At 42.2% G+C, this 10,366-nt stretch overlaps 1 long non-coding RNA gene across 2 annotated transcripts; it reads left to right on the forward strand.

The window, feature by feature from the left end:
• Window positions 1-400: 400 nt before the first annotated feature.
• LOC139076026 (uncharacterized) lies at window positions 401-10,032 on the forward strand. 2 transcript variants are annotated; one of them, XR_011527244.1, is made up of 2 exons: window positions 401-539; window positions 6,789-10,032. It is a non-coding gene; the product is annotated as an uncharacterized lncRNA (long non-coding RNA). The 2 variants fall into 2 exon arrangements; XR_011527243.1 differs by lacking the exon at window positions 401-539 and adding an exon at window positions 1,685-1,879.
• The last annotated feature ends 334 nt before the right edge of the window (window positions 10,033-10,366 follow it).

Raw genomic sequence — 10,366 nt, forward strand, 5'->3', positions numbered from 1 at the left:
TATGGACAGAAAAAGTTTGCTCAATTTAAGGTTATCACGTTTACCATTATGTTTATGATGGTTCACACCTAAAGAGAGGATGGGCCAAATTGAGACAGAAGCCAACGTTTGGACTTCCTCCCACGTAAGCAGTAACGGGAACGTTCACAGCCCCGGTCCTTTCCCTGTCGTTTGTGTGTCACCATAACGTTTTTATTCTCCTGGCCTCACACACATGTTTGGGTAGAGTAACTCAGCTTTCACTGTAAACTCTGTGAAAGTAGGAACAGCAACCCTGTCAGCTTCACAGCCTTTCTCACCTTTAGCTGAGCAGCTGGGCCAGTGACAAGTCCACTGGCCTTGGATGTGAAAAGGGAGCCTAAGAGAGGTGAGTCAGAAGACCCGGAACAGGAAGACAACCGAATAAGAGTGCAGGAGGTGGAGAAAAGACAGGGAGACCAAAGTCAGAGGGAGGCAACACAGCTCAGAGGGCCGCGGTGTCAGACCTCGGCACGTCCTCTTGACCCAGGAGCTCACCTCTGGAACTTCATCCTAAGGAAGTGAGTAGGGATGGGGGTAAAACCGTACACAAAAAATGCTAATCCTCATGATGTTCATAATCGTGGAAATTTTAATAATAGAATGGAATACCATGTAGCCTGGAAAAAAACCCGATGCTGTAAACCAGGGCTCAACAGACTAGAGCCCTTGGGCTAAATCCTGCACAGCACAGAGTAGGTTTTACACTTTTAAATGGTTGAAAAATCAAAAGATTATTTGGTGACATGAAAATTATATGAAATTCAGATTTCTGTGTCCTTAAAGTTTTATTGGAATACAGCCAAAGCTGCTTTCGTGCTACAATTTCAGAATTAAGTAGTTGCAACAAACCACGGGGATCACAGAGTCTAAAACGTTTATTCTCTGGCCCCTCACAGAAAAAGCTTCCTAACTGCCACTCTAGAAGAACAGAAAATAACATGGATATCCTCATAATAGTTATTTTGCTTCTTGAATTCTCCACTTTATAAATTCCTAGAAGTGGAATTGCTGGGCCACACCATATTAAAACACTTCAATGCTCCTTTTGTTGTTTTTTCCCTCACCAACCTCACCTGTTTTGCGGGTATTTTTTTTGCTCAGTCTCTTTTCGTTTTTGGTAGGGCTCTCACTCTGAGACCGTTTGTATTTAGTGGAAGTATGGTCAAGTTACTGAAGTAAACCTGGTGAATGACTCTGCAGATCGGCATCCTAACACCTAAACTTTTTTTTTTTTCAAGGAATAAGGCAATAGGCCAGATTGATCTTGATGTAGATCGAACTATTTAAACATTTATTGCTCAAAAAATTAATGAAAGGAGTTCATAGGCCACCAACCTGCTTTAGACCAACTGTTATACCACTTTTTTAAACTAAATTGAATACTGCCTGAGTTTACACCCCTGCCAAGTAAAAATTAATATGCATAAGTTCCAAAAGAAATTTTGTATCAGAAAGTCTGTGAAACATGTGAAAAAAGTAAGGTGTTGAGTTTTCCAAAAGTAAATTGTAGGGTGAGCACTCTATTCTTGGCTCTTCAGCTGTCTGCCTAAGACTCAATCCTTCAACAGCCACAGTCCTGCTGACACTGTAGCCATCCATCATGTCAGGGGTTAGTGACAATAAGGTCACGACTCCACAGGGACAGCTCAGCTCTGTGGAGTCCACAAGGTCAGGGTCAGGCACGCCCTGCGGCTGTGCGGACCTGTTCACACAGGGCTTCTCCTGACGGCCCGCTGCCTACCCTTGGAATTAGCTGCTCCGTGTGCCGCTTCTAGCCCCGCCCTCCCTCTCTGCTCCACCGGCTTCCTGGAGCCTCCCTCGGCTTCACCAACTCCTGTCTTCGCTTCTCCTTTTCCTGGTATGCTGTGGGAATGATAGTAAGACAGTACGGTTCCTTGTACTTTCTGTTTTCTAGAGTTTTTACAGTTTCTAGACCACTGTCTTCTTTGCAACGTTGTCATGGATGTATTGCTTTACCGCTCTTCTGTCATTTCTCTGAGATCCGGAGAAAAGAGAGAGGCAAATGCATGTGCTTATTTTGCTATCTTAAATTAGAAGTCAGAAAAGCACACTTCTTCCTGCTTTTTTTTTTTTTTCCTCCCCAAAGCTCCCGGGTACATAGTTGTATATTTTAGTGGTGGGTCCTTCTAGTTGTGGCACGTGGGATACCGCCTCAGCATGGCTTGACGAGTGGTGCCATGTCCGTGCCTGGGATCCAAACCCTGGGCTGCCACAAGCGGGGAGTGCAAACTGAACCACTCCGCCACGGGGCCGGCCCCAGAAAAGCACACTTCTAAAGGCTCTTTATATTTTATGATATATATATAATATCTTTATATTTTAAGTGAATTTGAAAATGAAAATCATTTTATTCGTCTCACCCAGAACACACGTCCTGATATGGCCACTAGAGGGTTCCAAAGATCAGAGTACGGGGAAATTAATAAGAAATTAGACACTTTAGAACATATCTGGAAAATATGTTCACTCACTTAAAAGTTGTCAGTTTAATAGCCTGGGTTGCTGCTCACTCTTCTTTCACTGCCCGACTCCTTGAAGCCATCATCTTTAGCCCCTTGCCATCAGACTCCTTCCTGCTCTTCCCGCAGTTCTGTCAGTAAGCTCCTGTGGCTGCAAAGGAGTCTGTCCCAAGAGTTTGTTTGTAGGTCAACTGTTTGCAGAGTGGAAGGCGTTTTCCCATAGAGGTAATAATATAAGTGGTTACTGGTGCTGAGGTGAGCTCAGGAAAACCTTAAATGGAAGAACCGGGTATAGAGTCATTAACAAAAAAGTTTAAAAATTAATTTTTAAAAATTAATGCCAGAATAAGAAAATAAAATGAGAATTCTTTTTGAAAGTTTGAATGCTAACTTTTTTTAAAAAAGATTTAAATGAAGGAAAAAGTAGAAGAAAATCATTTTTAGGAGATTCCTATGGATGCTTTTGGTCATTTTTGTGTGCTTTAGATGCAGGTTCTTTACTGCATACATATAAACTTATTTTCTCTTTTCCTTGATAATAAGTTTTCACTATTCTTAAACTTAACCATGATTGAGGTCATTCAGTGTTTACAAATGAAATGAACAGAGGGAAAGAAAGAAGAGAGATTTTCCTAAGATCTCTAAGCAAAAAACTGAAGCAAGAGGAAAAGAGAAAAAGGCACTAAAGAGAAAAAGGTGTACCTGAGATGGACAAAGAAAGAGAAATCAAGGGAGAAGCGAAGGAAAGAGACATTGGAGTTGGGTCAGAGTGGTCACACCCAGGAGGCCATCTCAGTTTCTTGTCCGAGCTGGGGGGATGGGGGGTGGTGAGCACTCTTGGAAGAGGAAATAGGTACTCTGGAACCCAGGACGGTTGCAAACCAGGCACCATGTGACTTGGGAATACCTCCACGCCTTTCTTAGGGCTTAAGTTCCTTTTTAAAGAAAACTCAGCTGTATTTTTAAAGTTTTAAAAGACCTGGCGAAGCAGAGCTTCTTGTATTCACACAACTGGGCAAAACTCCTTCTAGGCTCAGTGTTGTTTATTTGTCAGTGTTCAGCTGAAGGTGAACAGGTCAAATCCTGGAATTGTGACATCACTGGAGAGAAGCTGTTGCTACGCCCAGCCTGTTTTGTTTTTGCGTCCTCTCCCCCTCTTCTTCCCAGCAGCGACAACTGGCACTCACTTAAGGAACCTGAAGTCTCTGGCTTGTGCCTCCTCCCCCAAACCCCCAATCGTATAACGGAGACAGTCCATTCACACTTACTGATTGAAATGATACATGTGGACCACAAAACTCAAGCAGACATTGGCATTTTAAACATTGGCAATGACAGACTTTCTCAAGGAATTTAGTTTAGAGTTTGGTGGTGTTGACGATGGTAGAGAAGTCATCAGCCTTGGAAATAAAGCAGTGGAGCCCAGTGCAAAATAAAAAGATGGAGTTTCTTGTTCAAAAATTAAGAATTTCAAGACTGTGACAGCAAAGCATTAAACCCAGTGCAGAACCCTTCTAAGCGCTGGGCCCTGTGCAATTGCACAGTTGCACATCCATGAGGACAACCCTGCCTAGAAGTGACTGGAATTCCAGCTCCCTCTGATCTAGAAGAGGACTCTTTACTTTGTTTCCGGACCTCCCCCTGCTCCCTGGAGGAGGAAGAAGCAGCGGCTGAGCCTAGCAAGACTGATGCGGTATGCGGCTTGGGAGCCGCTGAGGAAGGGGGATGTTTCTAGAGGAGTTTTAGGTTCATTTTTAGCAAATTTTTAGCAAAATTGAGGGGAAGGTATAGAGAATTCCCATATACCCCCTGCCCCCACACATGCACAGCCTCCCCCGTTATTGACGTCCCCACCAGAGTGGTATGTTTGTTACTATTGACAAACCTACCTTGACACATCATTATTCCCCAAAGTCCATAGTTCACTCCAGGGCTCACTCCTTATGTTGTGCATTCTATGGGTTTGGACAAATGTATAATGACATGTATCCTCCATTATAGATCATGCAGAGTTTGAAATATGATATAGCATCTTACAGAGTATTTTCATGGGGGTCTCTCTCAAAATCCGGGCGCGTTTGGCCTATCACAACCCTAATATGCTAGAGCCTTCATTTTGCACAGCTTGTGTGTCTGGATAAGATGGAGGATGTCTCTCTTCCCTTTGCATCATACTCTTTTGTCGGAGGAGGGTTGTTGAAAGCTGTGCTTCTGGGGTTCCAATGTTGTGCCACATTTTTGGACTTTTAGACTTGTCACTTTTTTGAGTGTGTTTGGGCTGGATGGGGATGCAATCTGAGTGCCAGTCACTATGCTGGGGTTGGAATCATCTTTCCCCGAGAGGCCTATGCTCTGTTGCTGCCTGGGCTCTTACTGCTTGTCCCCTTCTCTTAAAATGCATTAATTCCCGGAGGGATTCATTCCATGTCCCCCCACACCTACCCAGACGCACGTCTGTCTACCTGCCAGCCACACCCCACACGTCTGAGCCCCAGCAGTGGAAACCTCCTAGGCTTGATGAGATTCTTCACTTGCCTACTTTTGCACATCTTGTTGGTCCCACTTGAAATATTTTCTTGCCTTACAGTGATCGTCTTCAAGAAGCCTTTCCTCTGGGGCCGGCCCAGTGCATAGTGGTTAAGTTTGCTCTGCTTCAGCAGCCCAGGGGTTGCAGGTTCAACCCCTGTAGGTTGCAGGTTCTGGACACAGACCAAGCACCACTCATCCAGCCGTGCTGTGGCGGTGGTGTCCCACATAAAATAGAGGAAGGGTTGGCACAGATCTTAACTCAGTGACAATTTTCCTCATGAAAACAAAAAACAAACCAAAACAGCAACAACAATAAAAGAAGCCTTTCTTGAAGGACCCACCAGGCCTAATTATCCCTTGTGCCGCGGCCGCACACTGTGCCAGGTGGTTTACGACGACGGTTCTGTGGTGACTGGCTCCCGGTGATGCTCGACTCCCGACCTGTAGACTCTCCTAACTGCAGTCTGAACGCACACAGTTACGACATCAGTTTTCCTAAGACAGTGCTTTGATAACGCCACCAATCTTCAATGGCTCCCATTTTCTGTAGGAAAAAAATTCAACCAGCTTAGCCTGGCTTTCAAGGCCTTCCACAATCTGCCCCACTGCATCCCCAGCCTGGTTTCCCATTCTCACCCTGGAGGAACCAGCGCTCCCGCACAGCACTCATGCAGTGACCGCCTTCCTGGCCCTTCCTTATGTTTCCTCATTGTTTAAAATGTTAACCATCCATGAGATGCATCCATTCAAATATTATTTACTCTGTGTCAGTAATGAATAAATAAATAAAATAACGTAGGTAAAGCCCTTGGCAGCAGCTTATACACAGCAGGCACTCCATAAGTAGCAGCTGGTATTATTTGTCCTCATTGCCTTCTCATTGTTATTGCAAGAACTCCATGGTCACCTGGCTACGAGGAGGAATGACAGTCCCAGCCCTTGCCAAGCTCAGCTAAGAGCAGAAGAGACTGAGGTAGTATAACCAATGACGATGACAAATGACGGCTAAGTGGGGGGTCGGTGCTGAGTCCTCAGGGGCGCAGCACGGGGAGGGCTGAGGGTGGACGTCACTGAGGAAACAGTGAATTGGCCTTGAAGAGTGAGCGGAAAGGTTTTTCTTCTTCTTTGTAGAAGTTCTGCACATTTCATTTTAGATTTAGTCTAGGAAATATTGTTGAGAGATACCTGTCCTAACATTGCATTTTCTAATTGTCGATAAAGGATAATACCTCAGAGATATTGCAGCTTTGGTTCCAGACCACTGCAATAAAGCAAATAATCTCAATAAAGTGAGTCATACGAATTTTTTGGTTTCCTGGTGCATATAAAACTGATGTTTACACTATGCACAGGCTATTAAGTGTGCAATAGCATTATGTCTAAAAAAACATTTACATGCCCTAATTAAAAAATACTTATTGTAAAAAATGCTAACCATCCTCTGAGCCTCCAGTGGGTCCTAATCCTTCTGCCGGTGGAGGGGCTTGCCTGGATGTTCTGGCTGCTGACAGATCAGGGTGGTGCTTGCTGAAGGTGGGGGTGACTGTGGCAGCTTCTTAAAATAAGACAACAATGAAGTTTGCCACACTGATCAACTCCTCCTTTCATGAGCATTTTCTCGGTGGCGTGCGATGCTGTTTGATAGCATGTTACCCCCAGTAGAACTTTCAAAACTGGAGTCAATCCTCTCAAACCCTGCTGCTGCTTTGTCAACTAGGTTTATGTAACATTCTAAATCCTTTGTTGTCATTTCAACAGTTTTCACCAGGAGTAGACTCCATCTCAAGAAACCAATTTCTTTGCTCATCCCTAAGAAGCAGCTTGTCATCCGTTCAAGTTTCATCATGAGATTACAACAACTCGCTCACGTCTTCAGGCTCCACTTCTACTTCTAGTTGTCTTGCTGTTTCCACCACATCTGCAGATACTCCCTCCACTGAAGTCTTGAACCCCTCAAAGCACCCAGGAGGGCTGGAATCAACTTCTTCTGAACTCCTGTTAATGTTGATATTTTGACCTCTTCCCAGGAATCATGAATGTTCTTACTGGCATCTAGAATGGTGAATCCTTTCCAGGCAGTTTTCAGCTTACTTTGCCCAAATCCATCAGAGGAATCACTATCCATGGCAGCCACAGCTTTACAAAATGTATTTCTTAAATATGTAATAAGACTTGAAAGTCAAAATCACTCCTTGGGCTGCAGAATGGATGCTGTGTCAGCAAGCACAAAAACAACCTTAATCTGATTGTGCACCTCCATCAGAGATCTTGGGTGACCAGGCGCATTGTCAATGAGCAGTAGCATTTTGAAAGAAATCTTTTTTTCTGAGGAGTAGGTCTCAACAGTGTGCTTAAAATATTCAGTAAGTCATGTTGTAAACAGATGTGCTGTCATCCAGGTTTTGTTGTTGCATTCGTGGAGCACAGGCAGAACAGATTTAGCCTAATTCTTCAGGGCCCCAGGATTTTCAGAATGGTAAATGAGCATTGGCTTCAACTTAAAGTCACCAGCTGCATTAGCCCCTAACAAGAGAGTCGGGGGCCAGCCCTGTGGCCAAGTGGTTAAGTTTGTGCACACTGCTTCGCCAGCTGAGGCTTCGCCAGTTTGGATTCTGGGTGCGGATCTATGCACTGCTCATCAGGCCATGCCGTGGCGGCATCCCACATAGAAGAATTAGAAAGACCTGCAACTAGGATATATAACTGTATTGGGGCTTTGGGGAGGAAGAAAAAAAAAGAGGAGGATTGGCAACAGATGTTAGCTCAGGGCCAATCTTCCTCACAAAAAAAAAAGAGAGAGAGTCAGTCTGTCCTTTGAGGCTTTGGAGCCAGGCATTGACTTCTGTCTAGCTATGAAAGTCCTAGATGCCATCTTCCAATATAATGCTGTTTTGTCTACATTGAAAATCTGTTGTTTAGTGTAGCCGCCTTCATGAATGATCTTAGCTAGATCTTCTGGACAACTTGCTGCAGCTACGACATCAGCACTTGCTGTGTCACCCTGCACTTTCATGTTATGGAGAGGCTTCTTTCCTTAAACCTCATGAACCAACCTGTGCTGGCTTTGAACTTTTCTTCTGCAGCTTCCTGCCCTCTCTCAGCCTTCATAGAATTGAGGAGAGTTAGAGCCTTGCTCTGGATTAGACTTTGGCTTAAGGGAATATTGTGGCTGATTTGATCTTCTATCCAGACCACTAAAACTTTCTCCATATCAAGTAATAAGGTTTGCTTTCTTATCATTTGTGCGTTCACTGGAGTAGCACCTTTAATTTCCTTCAAGAACTTTTCCTTTGTGTTCAGAACTTGGCAAACTGTTTGGCACAAGAGGCCGAGCTTTCAGTCTATCTCAGCTTTCAGCATGCCTTCCTCACGAAGCTTAATCATTTCTAGCTTTTGATTGAAAGTGAGAGATGTGCAACTCTTTTCTTTACTTGAACTCTTAGACACTATTACAGGGTTACTAGCTGGCCCAATTTCAATATTGTTGTGTCTTAGGGCATAGGGAGGTCTGAGGAATGGCTGGTTGGTGGAGCAGTCAGAACATACACAATATTTATCATTTGAGTTCATCATCCTATGTGGGCACAGTTTGTGGCACCTCAAAACAATTACAATAGTAACATCAAAGATCGCTGATCACAGATCACCATAACAAATAGAATAATGAAAAAAAGTTTAAAATATTGTAAGAATTACAAAATGTGACACAAAAACACAATGTGAGCAAATGAAGTTGGAAAAATTGCACCAATAAGACTTGCTTGACACAGGGCTGCCACAAACTTTTAATTTATAAAAAATGCAATATCCGTGAAGCACAATAAAACAAGGTATGCCTGTACTGGTTTTGTAAATTTAGCTTGTATCCAGCAACCTTGCTGTACTCAAAGTTTGTCAGTAGATTCTTTTTGGTTTTCTTTGTACATAATCATATTGCTTGCAAACAATGGCAGTTTTGTTTCTTTCTTTACAGTCCTTACATGTTTTAATTCTTTTTCTTGTCTTACTAAATTTGCTAGATACAGTGCATAATTGTACAATTCAGCACAATGCTGAATAGGAGCAGTGAGCGTGGGTATATGTGACCAGTATCTGACTAAAGTAGGAATTTCCTGAGGTTCTAATGTTTCAAATTAAGTACAATGTTTGCACTTTTTGTACTTTTTATCAGGTTAAAGAAATTTCCTTCTAGGTTTCCTGAGAAACTTTATAACTAATGAGTTGAATTTTATCAAATTCTAGTGAAATAATCACATGATATTTCTCCTTTAATTCATTATTGCAAAGAATTTGCAATACATTTTTTTAATTAAAAAAATTCTTGTACCCTGAAATTATCTCCACTTTCTCATGATGTATTTTTTTAACAAATTAACTTAAATCTATTTCCTTTCTCCCATTCCAGAAGTTCCCTTCCCATTGACACCAATATAATCACTCATTTGCTTTATCAAACATTTATATGCAGCAGTCTTAGAATAATAATACAAACAAAATAGTATCATTATCAATGTGATTACTGAAAACGGTTTAAGATTTTGAAGTTCCTTTTGTCCTAAGATTTGTTTTAGTCACTTAAAGTTTAAGTGAGCTGAAATTAACAGTTGTGAAATGTTTTCCGACTTTCACTGCATCCCTAAATTAGGAAAAAAAATTTTCATCATGTGCTATATTCGAGCTATTGGATATGAGGAATTCTGGGCAAACATTTATTGAGAACTTCCCATTCACTGTTTCTCGAACTCATATCTGATGTATTTCATAACTGCAATACCTGGGCTAAATGATCCAGAATGACTGATATTTATTCATAATGAGACTTTATTTAAAAAGTATGACCAAATTTTCCATTGCCACCCCCAACCTTTCCCAAGTCATCCAATCAAAGCCCAGACACTACAGTATTCTTTCTAACACCCTCTTATTAAGACTTCCCTTGGTTTCCGGTGGTGTGTATTTCTCTTTGCTGCAATGAACAATAAAGGTTTTTGGCTTCCTCGTGTACTCTTGGCTGTTAAGGCTTTGACGCCACCTATCATATCATAAGACATATCAACCAATGGCAATGGATTAATTTCATTTTGGCCCTGACTGGAACAAATGAACAATAGAAAAATGAATATTTATTAAGATAGGAGAAATTTGAACACTGGATAATTGCTATTAAGCAGTAACTTTTTTTTAAAGGTAGGATAACGGTATTGTGGTCAGTTTTTTTCTTTTTTTTTACAAAGAATACTAATTATACTTTTAGAGATACGTGCTTAAATATCTATACATGCAATGATACGGTGTCTGAGACTTGCTTCCCTGAGACAAGTGGCTAGAGCTATAGA

Source organism: Equus przewalskii, chromosome 15 (genome assembly GCF_037783145.1).
Source record: "Equus przewalskii isolate Varuska chromosome 15, EquPr2, whole genome shotgun sequence".
Lineage (NCBI taxonomy): Eukaryota > Metazoa > Chordata > Mammalia > Perissodactyla > Equidae > Equus > Equus przewalskii.